Source organism: Microtus oregoni, unplaced genomic scaffold (assembly GCF_018167655.1).
Source record: "Microtus oregoni isolate MIOR12 unplaced genomic scaffold, Mior012 000083F_ref0000379, whole genome shotgun sequence".
Classification (NCBI taxonomy): domain Eukaryota; kingdom Metazoa; phylum Chordata; class Mammalia; order Rodentia; family Cricetidae; genus Microtus; species Microtus oregoni.
This window is the reverse complement of record NW_024544543.1, coordinates 4,642,854-4,667,688: the sequence shown is the minus strand read 5'-3', so window position 1 is coordinate 4,667,688 and position 24,835 is coordinate 4,642,854.

The following is a 24,835-nucleotide window of genomic DNA, read 5'->3' as shown; positions in this document are numbered from 1 at the left end:
GATGCTGAGTTTCTTACATACCCACATGGAAAATAAGATTTCAGCATGGCATTTGACAAATTATCATAAATGTGAGAGCAGTGACTGCTTTAAACAGGAACTGCAGATTGGCTGCCAAAGGTACAATGTGTAAGGACCTGATATTGTGGGCAGGTGGTGGCTGCTGTCAAATCAGGCAGCCTTTCTGGACAGAGTGAGTAAGGACTTAGGAATGTAAAATACTGTGGTGGGGGCAGCACCCCATGAGGTTATAATATTTTTCTTGCCTATCTGAAACTCTGTGCTTCACGTCTTACCAAATATGTCTGCAAAAACAGCACTTGACTATTTGGGGCTCTTTATTAAATGTTTGCCAAGTTACAGAAGGTGAAAAGATTAGAAAGGGTGGATTAGAAGGGAACACTGTTTTTGTATTGAATTTAGGGGATAAATTCTGTTATGAGTTCTCAATCTCCCCTACTTTTAAAGGAGGGAGACCTTTCAGCAATGGAAGGCAAATGAAGGGGACTGTTGTCTTACATCACAACAGTGGTTCTCAACCTTCCTGATGCTGCAGCCTTTAGCACAGTTCCTCATCTTGTGCTGACCCCAGCCATAAAATCATTTCACTGCTACATTATAACTGTAATTTTGCTACTGCTTGAATCGTAATGTAAATGTCTGATGTGCAGGATATCTGATATGCAAACCCCAAAGGAGCTGAGATCCACCATCTGAGAACCACAGCATTAGAACATTCATTTTCTTTCTTATACAGCATATTTACATTTATGGTTTTTATTTACTATCTCTTGCTGGCTCTGTGTATGCTTCAGCTTTCAAGATTAAATTGTATACAGAGTGTAAAGTTTAAGGTATTTGCACAGGAAGATAAGACATCTTGGTAGCTCAGGACATTTATATACATAGGAATCCCACATTGTAGAAGCATCAGAATGTCAGGGGAAGGGAAATGTTCAGGGGTTTAGAGCCTTGGTTATGCTATAAGACAGCCACTAGGTATTTCAAAATAGGTGGATTATCAGATTTAATATATGTAGCACAACAGTGGAATTATGATATTTACAAGCACACAATGGTGCCAATGTATAGGAAGCCGCTGACACCCTTCTAGTCCTAGGTGTAAACTTGCTTAACCTATCTATCCACACATCCTTGCTTACATACATGCCCCAAAACATAAACACAGGATGTCTGTGAGAGAGGCCATTTAATTTTGTCTTTCTGAGTCTACTAGATTACTATAATACTTTACATGTTCATTAGTTTTCTTCAAATTTTATTCTCTTTTTAAACAGCCAAATAAAATTCCATTACATGTAGATGCCCCTTTTAAAAAATGGTCTATTTGTCTGTTGATTTATATCAAGACGAGATCCACTTCCATTCTAGAAAAGAGACCAAGATGGGGGAAACATATGTGTTAAGGAAGGGGATGAACAGCAAAAGGACATATAAGACATCAAGTGGAAAGGGAGCTATGAAAGGAGAACATGAAAATGCAGGGGGAGGGTCTACTGAAACAAATTTTGATGGAAAATGTCAGAATGAAACAGTGCTGTATGTTGTGAGTTTCTAAAAATGTAATAAAATAATAAAGTAACACATGCAGTTGCCAAGTCCGTTTGAGTAGAAGACCCCCGGAGCTGGACGTCTCTTCCCAAATGCTATCCTCTACTAGACTTGCAGAAATCATGCCTTGATTATACAGCACCCGTATTTCTGTACATCTGTTAGCAGGGTGATTGTGAACCTCAGTTACCTTTCTCATGAGATGGGGAAAACAGCCAACCTAGCAAGTTTGAGCTTAAACAATTCTTTGAGTGTGCTATGCCTAACATATGGTACCGGGTTTAGAAAGGAGAGAGAGGGGGAAGGAAAGTAGCTTATGGGCTGTTTACACTGATAAATTGAAAACAGCTCCAAACGAGTCCATTGAGCCCTGCCAGTCATTTGCCATATGTGAAAAGATGTATTTGGTTCCTTTTGCCTTCTGTGTCGCTGAGCCTGAGTGTGGCCATGTGAAAACAAGGACAAAGGACATCAGCACACATATCCTTGTGAGATCAGGACTGAAAAGTTGGCACAGATCTGAACAAGGACTCTGGTCTCCACAGGTCAGTGTGGCGACCTTCCATCAAATGTTGAATTTCTGTAAGCGATCTCACTCATGTCATAAGTAGTTCCTTTGTTCTTGTGACCAATATATTTTGGAAGGAGATAACGACTCCCTCATTTTTGCCCTGTGCCCTGATCTATACATGCCCTTCCCTATCTTACTTACCTGAAAAAAAAAAAGATATTAACTTCCCTTCTACCAACTTTGTCGGTAAGTAAAATCTACACCTTTTATTTTTTTTTCTTAACAAGTTTGAAAAGTTTGTATTTGTAAAATGTGCTCTTGGGCTAGAGAGATAGTACAGTGTGTAAACTACTTGTCTTGAAAGCAAGAGGAGCTGGAGTAGGTTCCTGGAGCCCTTCTAAAAGCTTGGCTTAAACGATGTCCTTGAAGACCATTGCTAGTAGGCACAGACAGGTATTTATATACATGTGTCTTGATGAGCAGCCAGCCTAGTCTATCTGACAAGCTCCAGGCCTTTGACAGATCTTGTCTAAAACAATGGAGTGATGACCCTGAGGAATGAACACCCTGGTTTGTCCTCTGGTCTCCTTATGCATATATTAATATGCATGTGCCTCTGTACATGCATGCATTTGCCCAACACTCACACTTATATACACACACAGAAAGAAACATGGGAACTCTTCTAGAAAGGCCCAAAGAATAAAACCCTTTCTTAGAGGATTTTAACTTTAGTGGCTTGAAGATGCATTTTATGCATTTCATATCTCTCGACAACATATATGACAATATTATATTGTAAGAGCTTCAGTATGCTCATGGATAGTTGGAGAAAATTCTCATACTGTTTTGCAATAAGAAAAAAGAGTGCATGAAAACACAGAATTAGAGGAACATGTCTGAGGTAATGTGATTCTTGAATATGCAAGAGTGGTATTACTAGGCAGAAAGGAGAGACATCTTATAATATGTGTGTTCATATCATCAGGGAAGACATGAGATGTGTGGTGGAATTTAAAAGGAATCTGAAGCAAGAAATACTTCATTTTTTGTTGTTGTGCTAGGATAGCCTGGAGAAAAGAAAGCTAGGGAAAAGGAGGACTTCTTTCAACTTATAGTTCCAGGGTGTATACGGGGAGATGGATATAGTCCCCCAAGGCAAAGAACATTTGGCAGCTAGGGTGTGAAGCCTGTCTGGTAGAAAGTCAAGTGATCCCAATTTATCTCTATGCATATAACATGGAACGGAAAGTGGGGACAGTCTATCAAACTTCAAATTCTGCTTCCATTGAAATCCTCCTCCATCAAGTCTCCATTTTCTAAATATTTCAAAACATTGCCAAACAGCACCACCGACTTTTGCCAGTGGGGAATCAACACGACCCTATCACTCAAACCATAATTTTCTACACTTGGCCCACATAGGCCTGTGTGGTAGCATGATGTAAAATGCAATTATTCTAATTTCTCAAGTCCTTATAATTTTAAGCAATTCCAATTAAGTAATAACATCCAAAGTCTCTTCTGAGATTCAAGGCACAAAATATTTGCATTGTGGATGAATCAGATTGTGTCTAGTAGAGGGAAGGATCAACCACCCCGTGGCTTTCTGAATGCTGAACCCTGCCATCTCAGCTCAACTGTAGAAGTGCTGGGGACACACATCCCCAGCTCAAGTCAGTGCTCAAGTCTCTAGACTGTAGACACAATTGAGCCTTGTCCAAATTGTCTTCATCCACACTAATTCATCTCCATAATACTCAAAACATATTTTCTAAGGATTCTAAGAAAAAGGCATCGTAAAAATAATTTTCATCAAAGATATACATTTATCTATTTCAAAAGTTAACTTAAAACAATGTTTGAAAACATCACTCATCTCTAGTTATTTCTTTTTTTAATTCATTCAACTTGGTTCTTTCTCTCTTCATCTTTATATAGAGAGATATCACTTTTGTTCTGGTACTTCTAAAGTAAAATTCTAGAGAAGTAGATGATAGTCCCTTTCTAGCATGCTTCTGATTTTCATGGTTTCAATTTTCTATGGTCAACTGTGACCTGTAAAGATTATATGAAAAATTGCAGAAATGATGAATCCCTTTTAAGTTGAATGCCACTCAGAGTAGCATAGTAAGAGGCTCACCCTGCCCAGCTGCCCCTGTCCAGCTTCGCTTACACGGCACTTGTCTCTCTTCTCCCACTGATTGCTTGTGTTCAAGCTATTCTTATTTTAGTTTACAATGGCCTCAATATGCAAGAGCAGTGTTGCTAGTAATACAGATGCAAAACAGGATCAAATTGTGCATTAACTGAGAAGGGAAAGTTCTCAGTGGGAGCAGAAGAAAAACAGCATCTGCTGGAGTTGCTGAGATTTCGGTTAGGAACAACTCTTTTACCCATAAGAATGTGAATAAGGACAGAGAAATTGTTTCGAGTTTTGCTGTCATGCCTCAAATCACACAAGTTAGTTTCAGCGTTTGATACGTGTTTGGTTGAGATGAAAAGGGATTGAACTTTATTTAGTAAGCTTGGAAAAATTACGTACATGTGTATTTCAATATTTCTATGGCTTGGGTATCCCAAAAGTCAAGGGATATATGCCTTAATTTAGAGGAGAGAGACAATCTTGTGATGGTTAATGTTGATTATCAGCTTCACAAAATCTATAATAACCTGGAAGATGGGCGTCCAGGTATATGATTGCCTTGATTGCATTAGTTAAGGGGCGGTCTTTAAAAGAAAAGGAAAAAAGCAATAAAGAATACTGATTTATGTGAAATAATGGCTGGGACCTTGCACTATATAAGGGGAGAAATGGTTTCTATAAGGGGAATGATGGGACTGAGCAGCAATTTACTCATTGTTCTGTTTCTTGAGGGTGGCTGCAATGAGACAAGCTGTCTCAGCTCCTGTTGCCTTGACATCTCTGCTATGATGGACTGTACCTTTGAAATGAAAGGCGGAACAAACTCTTTATCCATACATTGTTTTTATTGGAGTACTGTATCATTGAAACAGGAAAATAAGCTAAGATAAATGTTTTCTGATACCTCGTTTGCAAAGCTAATTTAACTCTATTACAAGCCTACACACAGCCCCTCCCACTAGTCTCTCCTTCCCTACTATCTGTATGTAATTATGTCATAGTTTTGAGCTCACAATGCAGTGTTCAGTTTATTTTACAAGCATTGCTCATAAGTGAACTATGTGAGAAAATGTTTTTCCCTATCTTCAAAGTTTTATTTTTCTTTACAATTTATTTGGATTATGCGATTTTTTATATTTAATTAGCTATGACCTTTAAGTGTATTAATCAAACAAAAATAATGCTGATCTGACCATTATAAAAATCTCCTCAGTTGATTGAAATGAGTCAGCTAGCCTTTCTTTTTCCTGTTTCTCCTTCTTAACTTCCAGAACATTCTCCACTGAAGCTCTGTCCCAAGGCACCCATTGCTTGCTGCCATCCTGGTATCTTGATTTATAGGAACTCAGAATCTTGGATACTTCCCTCTTTTCCTTCTCCCATTCGTGCAACAACTTATCTTAGAAGCAGAACCATCCACCTCTTAGTTTAGCAGAAATAATCTTATTGGTGAGAAGATAGATGATGCTGTGACTCCTGAAATGACATCTGTCATTCTATAGAGTCAGTTAGGACTGACTGTCACTGTCCACGGTACTTTGAAGTCTCATGAATATACACCTGGATTACTTTTGTACTTTTTCTTCCTTCCTTCATTTGTTTTCAATGGTCATATTGAATATTAGGTGGATTTTTATTCTTGTTTTCTAGAAACAAGTATTTTATTAATTTCTGGTACTAGTAAAATGTTTTAAACATAATCCATTATCTTCAGGATTTTCATTTGTTTTTATATTTGTACTTTGAATTAACTGAATTCTAAATTTGTTATTAAACTTCGAATTTTAAGGGCTCTGTTTTTGATTGCTCTGTAATCCCTTTCAATAAGCTGCTCTTTGTATTTCATATCTACACAAAGCCCTGGTGTTCTGCATTTGGTGCCATGAGGAAACCATCCATGGAAAAGTTAAACTGTAAGCAAAGCAAAGCCTTTGTAGAAGGACATGAGCCAAAGAGGAAGCAAATGCCAGGGATTCAGAGGTAAGTGTGAGTGAATGCGGCCTGGGCTAGCTGTACAAGTCCTGCCTTTCAAATAATCAAATCCTCTGGTAAAGTTGTTCTTAAATATTTGAGGGAGTATTTCAACTTTTTTATTCCTGAGAATTCTATACAAAAGAGTAACAAAATATAATTGATTACTCCCTTCATTCAATAAGCCTCCTCCTCTCTCCCAACTTTCTTCTCTCTCTCTCTCTCTCTCTCTCTCTCTCTCTCTCTCTTTCCATGTTTGTCTGTCTCTTTGTCTTACTGTTTTAGCTATGACCACAGAAATTCTTATGAAAGAATGCATTTAATTGTGCTGTCTCAGAATTTCTGAGATTTAGTCCATCATCAACATGCCAAGCCTGATGGCGCACAGACAAACATGGTGGTGGTAAAGTAGCTGAGAGTTCTACATCCAGGTCCTCAGGCAACAGGAAGAGAGAAACACTGGAACCCACCTGGAATTTTGAATCTGCAAAGCCTCCTCCAGTGATACACTTCCTCCTATAAGGCCATGCCTCCTAAGCATTTTACATAGTGCTACTTCCTGTTGATTAAGCATTCAAATATATAAGTCTCTGGGGGTCATTTTTATTCAAATCACCACATTTTTTTCAAACTGTTTTGATAATGAAACTAAACACAGTTAGTGCTAACTTTGTACGTGGATATGAGGCTATCTACTAGGTCATGGAACTCTCAATGGAAACCAAATCCTCAAAGAAGAATGATTCTTCCTTCCCCAACAATTCTGTACTGCTAATATTTCCTCAGAAAGGGGTATAGCCTAGAGATCACATAATGCATCTATGCTTGAATTTGGGCTAAGTTGATCTTGTGCAGATATCCACAGCTATTGTGAAATTGTGAATGTGATTAGCCATTTTATGTCCACAGACATCATTTCACCACTTTTCTCCTTGTTCTCCACATTTAACATTTTTTACTCCTTGGCTTCTGCCATGCTTCCTTAACCATGGTAGTTGTGATACAAGAGGTGATACAGGTTTCCCATTTAGGCAACACTCTCAGCACTTTTATACATCTTTCCATGGACTGCTACCCACTGCAAAAGGATGCTTGCTTTGAGCATCGTTGAGAATGCCCCAAATCTATGGGTATAAACAAAAATATTGAGAAGGCAATTTGACAGTATAAGTACTAAGCATAACAACAATGTCAGGTTATACACTACAGCCTATGACCATCCCAGCCACAGACTTTTTGACTGAGATTGCAGTACCAGTGACAACATTCACTCCTGTGGAGCAAGGCTCAAATAAAACCCAGAAGTAGTCACCCCTATAATAGTCATGCTCTATTGTACGAGTAGGCACATATTCTTTTGCAGGTCAGTATTGATATATACATTGAGAAATTAACATGAAGGATTGGAAACCTGATCTCAAAATCTCTCTCTCTCTCTCTCTCTCTCTCTCTCTCTCTCTCTCTCTCTCACACACACACACACACACACACACACACACACACACACACAGAGCGAGAAATGTCTTTGGACAATTAAAACAATCTAATCTTAGAATAGAGATATTTATATAAGCTGAGCTTAGAAGATATCATTATACCAAAATTCAAAGGCTCTGCCAATGACTCCAAGTTTGTCTTAAAAGGTCACAAGGTCCAATCAATCTGTAGAGCTTCGAGTATCAATAAAAGTGACATAGGAAAAATCTTGCAATGCATCTCTGACATGCACATTTTTGAATTTATAATAATATTTAGAGAAAAATAACCTTATTGATTTTATTTGGAGTATGCAAGATAAAGAGCTCACTGTGAAATTGACTGATGATGGTAAAATTGAAGCTTTATCAAACTTTCTTTTATAAATGTATTGCAGAGATATTGCATATATGATATAAGAAATTTTTATCAATGTATTACAGCTGATAAAAGTAAGGGAAGTTATGGAATTTTGTAATTTTGTAAGCTTTGAATAAGCAAACAATAATTGTAATGATTCTAAATACAACAAATGGTCTCAACTAGGCAGTACATTTCTACTAATTGAAGCACATATCAAATAGAAAATGATTTAATTGAAATAAGTTTGTCTGAATCTCTAAATAGAATTGCTTGTTGAAAGAATTAGCAATAATACAGACACGAATTTATATATCTCATATAAACTGCAAAATACAAACTTTGAAATATTCTACAGAAAAATGAACATATGTTCAAATACAAATATTAAGGATAATAAATGAATGGGAAAAGAGAGAGAGACAGAAAAGACAGAGGGAGAGAGAGCATAAATTAATAAGTTTGACAGGTTCATAAGTAGCAAATGTTACATTTTAAATTTCTATTTAAGTGAATACAAATTAAAATGATCAGACAAACAGACAAACAGTGATCTCTAATGCTATAAAACAATAGTTTCTGGTATGATGACAATATTATAGTCATATAAGAGCATCTTTTATAAATATATCTGAAATTCACAGAAATGACACAGTGTCTAGGACTCCAATCTGAGAAACAGAATGAGAACCTAATTAAATGTAAAGTAGTTGATCTTATGTTGATCATTTTTGAAGCAGAGAGCTAGTGATGCCCAAAGCTCATGATATTTTTTCTATTGCTTGAGATGTCCTAACTTAGATTTTGCAGGTTTTTAGAGTCATTTTGTGTTTCTGTTGAAGTGTAGGCATTGGTGTTTACCTTTGTATTGGAGGACATTCTCCATGATTGTTGTTAACAATTTAATTAATCTCTGTGCAGATAGGATTGAGATCAGTGGTTATTATCCTTTCAGGTCTCATTCACCAGAATTACTCTCTCTTCATGCCTATCTTTACCCCCAATGCCTCTATTTATCTGTCTATCATCATTTATCTGTAAGCTGTCAAACAAACAGCTATTATCCATCTAGCAGTCCCATATTTATCATCTATCACCTATGAATTCTCTATCATCTATCTCTCATCATTGATTTATCTGTGTATCTATACTTTCCTTTTGATTTTGAAAATTTCCTCAAAGAGATTCTATCAATCTCTCACTATGAAAGAAATGAGATCAAAATGCAAGAGGTTAGAAGGTGTTTCAAGAGCTTAGAAGGTGGAACCAGAGCTCAGAAGACTGACATGGAAAATTCATGTCTCAATATTTAAGCCATTTTTTCTGTTTTTTGGTATTAACTCATATTCTTAGTTAGGTCAAGCCTTCTTGAGTACAAAACGAACATATTTTACCTTTCCCATAGTTAGAAACATGGAAGAAATAATCTCCTAATATTATTTTAGCATATAAAATGCTTTTAGGATTCTAGGGAATGAGTCCAGAAAAGATTGCAGAAATAAAGGATTAAAGTTTTTATTATCTTTCTTTTCTAAGGACATACGACTTTTACTGTCTCCTGGACTCTGTAAGTAAACATTGCATGGCTGCTGTTCATAACCTTCCTTATTCCTTTACCAGGGCAGAATTGCCCAATATTTCCTTCTTTTGTCACTTTAGCATGAGAATACATAAATCTGAATTGATAGCAAATATACTGAGAATTAATTAAATAATTAGTTTTGCTTGGACCTGATGCTATCTGTGGTTCCTGAAATGTTTGTTCATCTCATCAGTTTCAAGGACCTTGGCAAAGGCATGGTTCATCAATACTCTCTGTACTACAGCTCCTCTGTCCTGGGCAGAAGGGATGTTTGTTTTTTAAAAAAATGTCCTTTTAATAGTATTTTAAAGTTTAGAATTTTCACAGAGCCTCTGTTTTCTCTTACTTCACTGTGACACTGCCTTCTGTGTGTTTGTTGATTTGAGAAGCTCCTGATGCTACTGATTTGATACTGTCAGTACTTTCTACAGTTTACTAAGCACAGGGTTCACCCCCTGAACACCAACATCTACGTCACCCTCATCTCAGATCCCTGCTTTTGTCTAAGGATTGGTTGGTGCCTAGAAGATGGAATGCTAGCTTTTATAATATTCCTTGAAAACAGCCCTCCCCATACATCTCTTATCATTCAAATATATAATTCAATAATGCATTTCTTTTCTACCTTGCACATTGAAATGATACCTTTAGAACATAATTAATACCCTGCATTTGTAGACTGCCTCACACTCTTCAAAGTAGAAGTTCATCTATTATCATCATATTTTCTATCGAATCACAGTGAGGAGGTAGAACAGGCTCTTGCTGTTCAGAGATGCAAGTGTTGAAGCAGAAACAAAGGGGCTTTTCTGAAACACTGTATATGAGTGGCGAGCCTGCCATGAAAACCCCACTGTTTTGGGTCCAGCATTGTTCTGCTCTTTATCTGTCTTTTCTGTCCTACTGAATACTTTCTTTCCCTCTCCATTTGGATTCCGTCCTGAGGCTGAGTGGCCCAGATGTCACCACCCTGAGCCACTATCTCATTGCTTTGCTGTTGAGTTATTTCTTCATTTATCATCCCATGGTAGACCCACAGTGGCTCCACACCTCCATGTGGGAAGAGACCTTTTACACCTGCCATAAATCAGACACTTTCTTCCCTTGCTGTTGGCTGTGCTCTTTGAAAAATCTATTTTTTAGTAAAGACATTTTTCTTAGGCAAGTACAGGCTCTTTTCACTTTAATGAAAACATTAAGCTCTTTGTGATGTCATCTGCCTTTTGCTCTGTGGAGAGGTCCATCTGTGGGGTGAGTGCCCAGCTCCTGATGGAATTCACTGACTTGCATTACCCTGTCCTTTCCTCTACTAGACTCCACTCGTTCATATTCTAAATTGTCGCATTCCTAGAAAAGCGTGGAATCAGTTGGGATCAGTGATCCAATACTGCATAGATTCATCACTTTCCCTCTGTTTGTCTTCATCTGTCTTTGTCCCACTTACCTGGAAGGAAAACAAGAGTCAACACACTGATTATGCCATCAGTTAGAGAAAACAACAATATTTCTCAAGAGACTGTCACTCTGGCAGAAAGACAAATGCCCATGGTTGTGAAAGACTGTAGTACCATCAGAGACCCATGTCTGACCTCAGGCAGGTCACACCTCTTTCCCTAATGGGGCTCCATCTGAGCATTTTGGTGTTTAAGCTTCCCACTGAGTGACAATTTTGGTGTCTGGGACACAGTAAGTAGCAACAGCATAAACCAATGCTTTCCAAAGGTACCTGGATTTTTCGAGACAGGGTTTCTCCGTAGCTTTTTGGTTCCTGTCCTGGAACTAGCTCTTGTAGACCAGGCTGATCTCGAACTCACAGAGATCCGCCTGCCTCTGCCTCCCGAGTGCTGGGATTAAAGGCGTGTGCCACCGCCGCCCGGCCAAAGGTACCAGTTTTAATTATGTGATGGATGGTGGCCCAGGTCATTTAAATCCAAACAGCACTCTGTATTAAAGTCTCATAATCAAAGCAGGAAGTTCCTCATTGGATCACGTTTTGTATTGCATTCAGGATTTTGCACTCAAATGCACAGCAGGATAAGCAAGAAATCACACACACACGCACACACACACACACACACACACACACACACAAAAAAAAAAAAAAAAACCAATGTGAGAAGATTATCAAGTGTTGTGGAGAAATACCGGCCGAACCAGCACTCTAGTGAACAAAATATTGTTATTTCAGGGTTAAGGGTTAATTTGCTATAGGAAGTCTGTGTCTGGCTAAAGGAGTCAAGACTGCTTTATAGACATTTGTTATTGTTGTCTTTGAAGGGCAATTACATTTCAGGAGGCAGAAAACAAGAAAACGTTGATGGCCAGAGGAGCAGCCAAAAAGAAGCGTGGAAGCTAGAGAGAACGAGAGGTGCACACCATGAAGGAAATAGCTGGTCTGAGGCAACAGGAAACTCTTGAAGGACCTTAAGAACCTGTAGAAATGAAGTCTCTAGGGACCTTTACAGTGCTCTTTCTTTAACTCACAATGGGTAATAACCAGTTTTCAGAGAGCCCATTTGAGTGCGAGACTTGGAGAATGGCATTAGAGAATGGCATTCAGTTGACATTTAATAGTTTGCTCACATTTTGCAAGGTCTTTCTTTTCCATATGTGAAACCAAACTGGGTGAAGACAAAACAGGATTGTTTTACAATTGGTGTGAGTGTAAATTTAAGCACTGTCTTACACAAAGCATTCCTTCTTTCAAAATCCAGGTACCTTAGGAAAGCATTGGTTTATTCTCTTGCTGCTTACAGTGTCCCAGACACCAAAACTGTCACTCAGTGGGAAGCTTAAACACCAAAATGCTCAGATGGAGCCCCATTAGGGAAAGAGGTGTGACCTGCCTGAGGTCAGACATGGGTCTCTGATGGTACTACAGTCTTTCACAACCATGGGCATTTGTCTTTCTGCCAGAGTGACAGTCTCTTGAGAAATATTGTTGTTTTCTCTAACTGATGGCATAATCAGTGTGTTGACTCTTGTTTTCCTTCCAGGTAAGTGGGACAAAGACAGATGAAGACAAACAGAGGGAAAGTGATGAATCTATGCAGTATTGGATCACTGATCCCAACTGATTCCACGCTTTTCTAGGAATGCGACAATTTAGAATATGAACGAGTGGAGTCTAGTAGAGGAAAGGACGGGGTAATGCACGTCAGTGAATTCCATCGGGAGCAATGGGCTCAGATCTATTTGAAGGGCAAGGACAATGTCCTTTGGGTCCTGATGTGGAACAGAGAGACTTTAAACTCCTCTTGTTATCATGAACAACCAATGGTGTTTTAAGCTTCATGGGAAATGGTTGTCTGTTGAACCTAAGGTCCACGAAAGAGGTGACAAGGTATTCTTTCAGAAAAAAAAAAAAAAAAAAAAAACTTTAATTGCCAGTGCCAGTGGTAGACAATTCTTAAGTATTACGTATGTGCATAGAATTTGGAGGCTTTATGAATACAACGGGATAAGAGACATCATGTTTTTCACCATGCCAGTCATAGTAATGTGAGCCACTCCCGGTCTGTCTGTCTGTGAAAGCAAGGTGCTCCACTGACCTCACAGATAAGAATAAAAGTTGAGTGTTTAGTGTTTCTATTGTACCTTACCATTCTGAATGCGCACACGTGATACTCGCAGTTATCAATTGTCTGCAAAGGCCTACATAGAGTTGCTGTTACGTTTGTTGACATTTATCAAATAACAAAGAAATAAAAAGTTTAGGTATCTTCAGAAAAGAAAGGTTTCTGCGTGTCTTTTAATTACATTGTATTGATGATACTTTGTACACATCATTTGTTGGCTTTATTTTTCTAGCATGATTTATTTTATTTTCCCTTTATTTCACCTGAAAAAAAATCAGTATCTGTTTCCTAATCCATACTAAGTGATTTGACCACATGAAGGCAACAGACGAAGACTCTTTCAGAGAGTTCTGGGCTCACTTATTGAGAATTGTTTAACAGTGTCTTCTGGGGCTGAAGAAATGGCTCTACATGAAAGAGCACGTACAACACTAGCGGACTGGACCTGTGTTTTGATACCAGCTTCCATGTGAAATGTGAGCCTGGCTGCATGTGCTCATAACCACAGTGCCTGGTTTAGGCAGGAGGATCACTGGGTTTGGCTGGTGACCAGCCCAGCTCCAGCTTTGGTAAGAGTCCTTTTCTTAAAGGAGTAAGTCAGGGAATCGTAGAACTGGATATCTGATGTCCTCCTCTGCCCCCCTTGCATGTGCACAAATGTGTGAGTATACACTACTTTCTCTCTCTCTCTCTCTCTCTCTCTCTCTCTCTCTCTCTCCCTCCCTCTCTCTCTCTCTCTCTCTCTCTCTCTCTCTCTCTCTCTCTCACACACACACACACACACACACACACACACACACGTACACGTGCATAAAACAAAATGAAATAAAATAAAAGAACAGTTCTCTAACTGACATGGAGACAACATGAAGATCACATTGTTTCCAAACACTATTACTTCACTTTAATGACATTTGTGTCATTTAGCAAAGTGACTTTTTCCATTTGTTTCCTTGGTTCCAGCACAGAAAGGTAAGGTTGTTTTAGTGAAAACACATTGCTTAAGTTCACACTTGTTGGTTGACACCTGCTGGATTTTACTGAATATTCAGAACAATACAACTTCATTCATTCCCTGAGGAATTTATAGCTTGTTGGGGAAAGATACATCTTTACAGTTACTTTTACTAGGAGAGAAGGAGAGAGATTGATTGGGTGGAGAGCTGCAAGCTTTGCCTTGTCTACTGTGGAATCGTTGGCTGTATGCATGTAACTGCCTGAAGAAGTCTCATGGATTCATCTCTTCTTCTATTTTATATACATTCCTATACTACTTGGCCTGGCAACATTTTTTCCTGCTGGGCGACAGGGGGGTATTTCCGAGTACTGCAGATAAGCCAAATATAGAGGAATGTGAATGTTGAGGTGGATCCTTAGATCTAGAAGTAGGAAGAGCCCAAGGATGAGAGTGCTTTGTTCTGAGCTCCAAGCTCCTGCAGGGTGGGAAAATGGCTGAAGCTTAAGCCAACAGGATGAGGTCAGGGAGGATCACATTCAGGGGCACAGGTGGAAGAGTTGGTATACTTGTGGCACATCTTCCCCTGCTGTTGATTTAGTGGGTAGTTATGACTATAGATAGTTCTTAATAATACAGATTTTGTTGCTTCAAGCTGTTGCCAAAATGATAGTGGTCTGGAATGAAAGGAAAATAAGCGTGGTGAGGGTTTTGTGTTGTTTTTTCTTTCTTTTTTCCTACTAGGACATGCCGAAGGCTATGCTTTTCAGCCTGATTCCCCTAGCTTGTTACATGCTGTGGAAAAAAAAAGAAGATTCACTGTGAGTGTTGCAAGTTGCCTTTGCTTATAATCTGCAACACTAAGCCCTTGTTTTATATGCATGTTTGTGATACAACTTTAACAATCTGTGCTGCTTAAGGCTGGGATGGGAGTTGTCATTTTTTTAATCGACCTTCATGGGTTCTGAGTTTAGAACGGAGCTCCAGCCTGTGTGTGCTTCAGTCCAATTATGCCACTGAAACGTGATTTCATTGTTCAAAAGGAAATAGCTTCCTTTTTTTTAAAGACCCTTAGACATTGAATAATTCCTTTAAAAATAAATTGAAAACGAGTCAAACCAATACAGAATTAACTCACCCTGAAATAAATGAGTTCCACAATTAAAGAGAAAAATTACTGAAGAAATTATGCAAAGGAGCTTGTCAGTCAATAACACAGAAAACATGGAGTGTCTGCTGTGACCTGACTCACTATTACACCGGGGATGTAAAAGGCGTAGGAAATGGCAGTCACCGCTGAACCATCTGTTGACAGTCAGAGTCAGATAAAAGGAACTTCTGACTATCAATCATATTCCCTAGAGCACAGCTCCGTGCAAGAGAGAACATTCTGCCAATCTCTCAGTCTCAGCTGGAATGTGTGACTCCTGGAACAGGATCATTCAATGTACTTCTCGAATTAGCACTCGTAGTCTGGATGAGGGAAGGTGAGCCCTGTCTTCTACCTACCTGCAGGACGCAGGGAGCTGAGAATTGGAGAAGAATGTGGTCAGAGGACCCGAGATGAGCCCAAGATGTGGAAACGAGTGGCCTGAGGTGAGGTCAGCTGGCAGCCAGCTCCACTCATTCTGTCCTAAGCAGGTTAGGTCTATCAAAGGAAGCAGTGTAGGGAGTAGAGAGAGCACTGGCATCCACCTTCTTTTTGCTCTTATTTCTGATGCCTGTCTTTTAAGTCTCATGACAATGCTCCACTTGCTGCTCTCTATTTGGGTTATGCTTTAATGAATGGAGAAAGAAAGCATATCCTATCTGAGCTTTAGGGGTTGGCCCTATATGATGGTCTCAGTTGTACCTGTTTTCCTACAAATGACCTAACTTCCTTCTCCTTTATGGCTGGAAAACATTCCATCATGTTTATCACCTTCATCTTCTGTATCCATTGCTCTGTGGATCAGCTAGAAGACTGGATTCACAACTCAACTCCTGTGCAGACAGCAGCAGGAAACAGTCATTTCTGGGAGCCTCTCCGTTCTGAGTGACCTTGAAGTTTGCTGGGTCAATTCTCAGAATATACTGAAAGCTAGGTGGGTGGGTTCTGGGATAGGAATTGTGAAACATAAACTCTAGATGCACACTAATCACCTGACCTCAAAGCTTGCATTTGACTGGCTTTGGGGAAGAGATACAGTTTGACTTAGAGGAGTGCTGACAGCCTAGAATGGGCATAGCATCTGCCCTTAGAGAGACCTGATACACACTGAGTACTGAGGCTGCTGGGTACTGCTGCCAGGATAGCACAGTAGGGATGAAATGTGAAAAACCCTAATTGTAGACTAGACCCTATATCCACCATGAATACAGTCCCAGGACCCTGTGGATGCTACTGAACCGCCATAAACTACATTTTCCTTACATTTTTGATGACCTTTAATATATAAACTGGGCCCAGTAAGAGACTAAAAATATTTACTTCAATACTGTTATAATGCCATACTATTATATAAGTTATTGTGTGTGTGTGTGTGTGTGTGTGTGTGTGTGTGTGTGTGTCTGTGAAAAATAGAAGGGAACTAGTTGCAGAATAGGAAGGTCAGTTGGAGTATTAGGGAACAAAAAAGGATAATGGGGTGAATATGATCTAAATACATTATACACAGCATGGCATGTTATAACCAAACTTATTATTATGTATACTGATACATGTTCAAACAAAAACTTAAGAAAAAGAACACCTTATTTAAGATATTTGCAACTGTTATGGAGAGAGGGTTTGGAAGTTGAGGGCACTTGCTGTTCTCGCAGAGGACCTAGGTTCAATTCCCAGCACCCACATGGTGGCTTCCAGTCATGTGTCACTCCAATCCATGCCACCCAATACCCTCTTCTCACCCTCACAGGCTCTCAGCACATACATACACACATAGGCAAAACACCCATACAGAAAATAAAATGAATAAACATAATTTGAAAATAAATTGGGGTTCCATGGACCAGGGGTAGCTGAAACTACAGAAAATAAACCTCCAGGTAAGGGATGTTCTGAATGGTGAAGTGCACAGATAATAGATTTCTCTAACATCACTCAGGATTGCCTCTCTCCCAGACCATTAAAATGTGGGTAGACCTATCAGATGATGTTGTAGGGAAGATTCAGAATATAAATTATCTGTCATTGTAATATAGGTTTTGTTGTACATTCTGTTTGTTCCTGGGCCTATTTTGATGGAGAGCAAACTATATGGGAGAGTGAGGTGCTACAGTTGAAGGGTAGGCTTGAGGAGAGCCATTCCATGGAGCCAGAACTGTGTTGTAAGCTGGGGGCAGTAAGTGAGCCCCATTCACCTTGCGATCTTGCCACCAGGCAGACTGAACCTAAATATGAACATTAATAACACTTCTAGTAACACATAAAAAGGAAGGGGCTTGTGGAAATGAAGGCTGAAAATGTTGCAAAATAAATTGTTTTCTCCTTTTCATCCCTCTTTAAGTCTTCAGTTTCCAAATGTGTTTGGTCATTTTTCTCTCTTGGATGCTACCGTTACTTTATATCTGCTAGTAGTTTGTGCCTGTGCTGAATATTTATAGAGAAACTCAATACACCATAGATCTTGAAAGTACCTCGAGGGCAGGACCTGGGTTAATAAAGTCATAAAATTATTCATAACCATTCTGGGTGAGAGCCACATAGTATTACAAAACTATATGAATGTTAATAAAAGACACAGAAAGAGACTTAAATCACAGATCGCTGAAGCAAAATGGTGGCCATAGGAGGTTTTACTGCTCAAGTCAACCTGCTGTCTTATTTCAGAAAATATGGTAGTTTTATAAACTACTTGGATAGTAGTTTTCCTGTGAGAAGCAAAAATCTTAGCTGCTTAAAGTCCATATAACTTTTCAATTGCCTTAAATTTCTATCTGGGGTCAACCAAGAGCTCTGTTCACGCCATTTTTGCTCTGGGGTCCAGGCTACTAGGCAATGGCCACAGGAAGCCCTGCCATTTGCCAGGTCAGAGTGAAAAAATAGTCAGTTCTGTGTCAGTTTTTAAAGTCACCACCTCAAAGTGACATCCTTGACTTTGGCTCAGTACCCCTTAAGCAACTCTTTGACATGCTTAACTTAACCTGGCTCAACAGCACAGACGTCGCAGGTCTGATAGCTAGGAATAACATACACTAACATTGCTGATATTAAAGATTAATATTTCAGTGCTGGATTACCCATGTTTACTTGAGGTTTCACAAAAGTAAATACACCTGAGCTGGTCAAGCTTTAGGCTTTTTTAGGTGAACATATCATGATATAAGAATATTCACACATACTTCCTAAGCATCCATCCTATACTGGGAGGTAAATGTGTCAGGCTTCATTGGTTAAACAAGACATGGAAAACACTTTGTACAGAATATATTCTCACAGTACAGGGTCAATATGGTATGCTCTCGCTCCAGCAGCCCAAACCAGCCAAGTGTAACTTCTTTCACGGTACAAGAAGCCTGGAGAGCCATATTTGCTAGCATGAGCTCTGCTGTCATCCCTGCTGTAGAGAACGTATCAGCTACATTCTCTGTGCATTGGTGCCTGAACACTCTGTCCATTTTCCTTCACATTTGGTGGTTCTGGGCCATAGCTGTTCACTGAAGGTCAGTGCATGCTTTCTTGACTTAAAAGTAGAGAAAGAGAAGTAGATGCGGTATCTGCTGTGTCTACCACTTTAACAACAGAAGACTTCCAGAAGGCATCCATTTTTAAACCCAGGTAGGCCCTTAAACACAAGAAACTCCGGTACCCAGTAACAGGGACAAAAAGATGCTCAAAGTAGAATTGATTTTTGCAATGTTCTGGGACAAGGAAAAATATTTAGACCTAAAAATTAAATGCGGAAGGCTCTCAGAATGAGTGCCACAATGGTAGACAGTCAATAGACACTGTACAACCACAGATGGGAATCTAAGATCAGTCAGTGTGGTCAGCAAAGACTTTCCTCAGGATGGCACCTGTGTGGTGGTACACTTCCAGGATGAAATGGTTTGCGAACGCCACTGTAAGGAGGGGTAGCTAAGTATCTTATGCAATGGAAATTGGTTTTCTCCAAGTTCTGGTGATTAAAAGTGAAAGACAAAGTTCTTGAGAGTGGCAGCTTTCTCTGGTGTGTGTGAAGCCAGGCATGGTGGCTCAGACCTTTCAACAGCACTTACGGAACTGACACAGAAGGATTGCTGCAAGTTCCAGCCAGCTTAAGACTCTGTCAAAAAGAAAGGAAGGAAGGAAGGAAGGAAGGAAGGGAGGGAGGAAAGAAAGAAAGAAAGAAAGAAAGAAGGAAGGAAAGAGGAAGTAAAATGCCTCCCTATTTTCCAATTCTTTGTCTGCTGTATCTGGGATTTTGGTGTTCATGAGTTTATAGGAGGGACTCCTGTGCCAATATCTCCCTAACCTTCTCTTTGGGTAAGTTACCTGTTCTTCTGGATTAGAGCCCACCCTAACTGCTTTAAGCATCTGTAAAGAACTTATCTCTAAATATGGGTTTACTCAGAGGTGCTATGGTTTAGAATATTGATGTGAATTGGGGTGGGAATTAGAATCAGCTTTTTTAAACTTTTAATCATTTCTTTGTGAATTTCACATCTTGTAACCCGATCCCATTCACTTTCCTGTCTCTTCATGTATGCCCTTGCAATCCCTCCAAATAAAATAAAATTTAAAAGAAAAAAGAACAAACAAATAAACAAAAAAATGTCTTGGCTTGGAAGCTGCAGTGCGACACAGTGAGTCACACAGTAAACCCTTTAGTCCACACAACTTTACTTGTAAGTGTTTACTGCAATGAGTCATTGGTGTGGTGGAGACTTCTGGCTTCTGCTACATCCTTGATACTGGGCCCTCACTGGGACTCATCTTATATATTCTGCTGTTGCCTTGTGTCATGGAGATCCTGTTGTGTTGAGTCTGCGTGTCTGGCTCCTTCATATGCTCTAGCTTCACATAGATAGGGTGGATGTTGGGGTAGGTCAGCTCATAGCCCCGGTTCTGGGTCTGCGTGGTAGCTGGTATGGTCAGATTGCCAGCTCTCCCTCATCATCACCACCAGAGCAAGCTCTCCAGCAATGCCCAGGCTAGCTCATCCATTGCAGCAGACAAGAAGGAGTTGTGCCAGTCCTGCTCTCATGCCCTCTGGCTGGCTCCCTGGCACCCACACAAGGACCAGCTCTACTGTTTGCCCAGGCGAGGTGCAGGGTAGAATATGCTCTCTACAGGAGGGATAAGCATAAACAAATCAGAAAGACAAGCCTATTTTATGTAAAATAATCACCTATGTGGTATAATATTGATTGAGGTGAAAAAGAGAAGCAGGAAAGATTTCAGTCTTGCGACCCAAGCTGATTGCTTTGCTTACTAAATGAGGCAACAATAAAACCTACACTGGAAGGACTAGATAGGTAGCTGGAACTGGGTGCTCTTATAGAGGACCTGGGTTTGAGTCTGAGCACCTCCAAGGTGGCTCACAAACACTGGTAACCCCAATTTCAGGAGGTCAGACACTCTCTTCTGACATTGCATTAGGAACACATGTGGTATATAGACATCCATGTAGGCGAAATGCATTATAAAGATAAAAGAAATAAATTGAAACAAATGTTTGAACTACACAGGAGGCTATTTTGGGAGAAGAAAATGGAGAAAACATGGGTATGTACAAAATGTTGAAATGAAAACAATGATAAGGTCCTAAGGCGAAGGTAGTATATGGGGATACTGACAGCAGACACAGGAGGCATGCCAAAGTGCAAGCAGTAGAATTTAGTGATATAGTGCATACGCTGCAATCATGAAAAAGCGACACCAAAGAAAACACCAGGAGTCAGAGGAAGGTGAGAACGCAGAACTTTTCATCTTATTTCACACATTCCTTACTATTTAAAGCAAAAAACAGACAAACGAGGAGTGGGCACGTCTTTCTGAGTTTCAGGAATTTTTTTTTCTTCTCTATCTGATGATGTTTTGCATGACATGGATTAAATTGAGATAATTATAAGACATCTGAGAGGGAGTGCTTGATTGGCGATAAAAGCCTTGAAGTCACACAGGAATCGTTCAGGTAGAAGTGATGGATACAGTAAAACATTAATAGCAGAGTGCTGATTGTTATTTAGATGCTTGAATAATAACAGTAATTACCCAACACCCACTGGGTGCCAGGACCGCCGGGCACGTGGTTTCATCAAATCATCACAAGGACTCTGTAAAATAGATGTATTATTTCTGCTTTACAGATGAGAAGGCTGAATCTTTGAGACATTAAACAATTTTCCAGGGATCATATAACATGCAAGGGTTGGGGGAGTGAGCCTTCAAACCCTTCCCTGTCATACATAAGCTTTATGTGCTTCTATTCCACTTTGCTAGAAGATAATTACCTCACGTGTGGATAATGAATTCCTTTCTTGGGGCAGCATACTAGGAACTGCATAGGAAATAAAACTTAGGTGCTTTCTACAGGTGGGTGGAAAATTACATCCCCTTGTCTTTATGTGACATGGGCCAGATAAGGGGCATTCAGAATATGAGATGCCTGACAGGAGGGAATTATCGTCTATTAAGCTACAGAAGTTCTACTCAAACCAAAGATGAAATTGTTCTTGAGTGGTTAGAGGGAATGGTGCTGGCAGAAGTAGTAAAATTACTGGGCACAACCTCTGAATTCCCTACACTGAATGTGTTAATTCAGCAATTCCTGATTTGGGGAGATATCTTGCCTCGTATTATGCCAAAGCTATTTTGAGCAAGAATTAGCACTTTGAAATGGGCATGCAAATTTCTCATTTCAATAAAAATGCCATTGCTCTATAAAGAGACATGGAGGGCTAGGATAAATTTGCTCAGTTTTTGGAATGGACATGGGAGGAAGAAACTAAAGACTTATTCTATTTGAGTCTCTATTGAATAAATAGAATAGAAATCTGACATGATCTCAACAATGGGATGGGTCTTGGCAGCAAAACTGGAAAAGAAAAAGGGACCTTAAACTTTCTGAAATCATGCTGCTGAACCTTGCCTGGCTAGTTATGTGGTCAAAATCTTAAAAGATAATTAGTTTTTTTTTTAAAAAAAAGCTTTAGTCTATTCTTGACTGCATTGACCAAATTACTTGAAATTTCTCTGTGTAGCACATTAATATTCCCTGAGGAAATATCGGGCTCCATCTAATCATAGAGTTAGCAAAGGACACTGGAGGAGGACTTCATAGTCCATATCTAAATATTAAAATAATTATAACTTAATAAAAGAAAGTGTTTAATATATTGAAGATTCAGACCCTCAGCTGTGAATAGAGAATATAATGACATAAGAAGAGGTTAAAGCCCCTTCCTGACTTTTGACCCTCATTTTCTCTTTTTCCATCCTAGGTCTATTCACATTGGCAGAGTCATTTGTTTTAGTGTGAACACCTCATTCTGAATTTGTAAACCCTAAATACGGTAGTAAGGAGGCTGCTTGTTTGTTTCCCGGCTTCCCAGACTCCTGAAATAATCATACAGAAACTATATTAATTAAATCATTGCTTGGCCCATTACCTCTAGCTTCTTATAGGTTAACTCTTACATATTAATTTAACCCATTTCTATTAATCTGTGAATCGCCACGAGGCTGTGGCTTACCAGGAAAAGTTCCAGTGCTGTGTGGCGTCTGTCTCTGCAGGGCTACATGGCATCTCCCTGACTCTGCCTCCTTTCTCCAAGCATTCAATTTAGTTCCCCCTGACCTGCCAGCTCTATTCCCCTATAGCTCTGCTATAGTCCCAAAGCAGTTCCTTTATTAACTAATCGTTTCACAGCATATAGAGTGGAGTCCTACTTCAAAATACAACAGTGGAGACCATCTTTGGAGCAGGAGGGGGGAAATGCAGCCGACTAGGTTATGACTGCTTTCTGGGATGAGAAAGTTGAAAGAAAGACATTGACAATTCTTGGGTTTAGGGGAAAATTAGGGAAATCATTCTTGGAGGACACTAGAAGGGAAGTTTATATGGAAAGAGTTAGGAAACAGCCCTCATTTAACTTGATTTTAGAAATCCTTAGCTCACCTCCTTTTATCCAATCTCTGAGAGAACCTGTGCGGCATTCAGGGAGCATCAGACTAGTGGTGCAAGTTTTATTAAAATACAAGTGACAAAGCATTACAAAGTACAAGACCATTGTCCCACAGCACACACACTGTACCACCATGTTTAGGGAAGTTCTTTAGAGATGGTTGTGTTGAGTCAAGTTTCACTTTTCATTTTTGTTCGGACATTAATTTGCTGTATGGTGTGGCCAAGAGGATTTTGCTTCCTTGTTTCTCTCTGAGTTTTAACTGGGGACTACTTATCTTCTTTTCTATTAAGTGGTGGTATCAGGTGCATATTAAATCCAAAGGGGACCAGGACTGACTATATGCGATGCAGCTTTGTAGGAGAGTCATTCACCTTGATGAGTATGAGTGATTGGGCACAAAGACATAGTGAAGTTTTGTTACTAGTTCTGTGCCATGGTTAGTGCCATGTTTATCATAGTACCTCCTTTTCATGATAGTTGTAAACTGGAACAGGAGATATTCAATAACTAGACAGATGATGAACATGAAGTAAAGATGTTATGAGCTACCTGTAACATGACAAAGAAAGAATATAACATGCTCAAGATGATAGCATATAGTGTAAGTAAATAAATACATTTTTAATGACAGTGGATATTAGTTATTTACCATCAAATGCCACATTTACTGTTTTTACACTATAAATATATTTTCCTTCCTTGTTTCTCTCTATAAATAAAGGTCTGTAGAGTTGAACATTAACAATAATTTAGTATTAGTTAAATTTAATATGTTACACTTAGAACCATGTTGCAAAGTTTAATCTGAAAAGACTGAGAGTTTTTTACAGTAGACAATCCTATATATGACTCTAAAGACTTAGAATACTTGATGCTTCTAAAAACAACATAAAATTGCTTTTGAAGATCTTGTGATGTTGTTCATCCTTGATTTGAGTCCTGTTGAATGCAAGCCAGATGGGACAAACCGATAAAAGTTAAACAGCAGATGTCAGTAGATATCTTGACAGCTGTTTGATATCCAGCCACATGAATTATCAAAATAAAGCCTTATCTTCAGGGATTCTGACAAGAATGGAAATGTTGTGGGATAATGCTGCCACAGTCGAATCTGCTGTGAAGACAGATCTAAATGAAAGTTTCCTCAGGCAAAAGAGGGTTTATTTGGTGGGAAATGAAAAAAATAAATAAGAAGGTTCTTCATGTTCCCAATGTGGTACTGAATACAACAACTGTAGAAATTTAATTTGGCTTGGCTGAAGAGAGACTTAAACTTTCTTCCCCCCGAGTAATTCTGAAGAGCTGAAATTCCCTGTGACCTAAGGAGCAGTGAAAGTATTCTCAAGCATTCTCACCTTGAAAAACTAACATTGTTTTGAACATCAAAATTGTTTTGGAGCAAAACAGTTTTAGAACCCGTGACTGCATTTTTATTTTATTTTTTAACCACACACACAGATATTATTTACATCTTTGGAAAAATACACCTGCAAAAGACTTCAGGTGCTGAATAGCTCTTCCCTACTCCATGAGATGATTTCCAACTAATGCCCTACTCTTCTAGCATATATTTTCATTTCCCAATCATTTT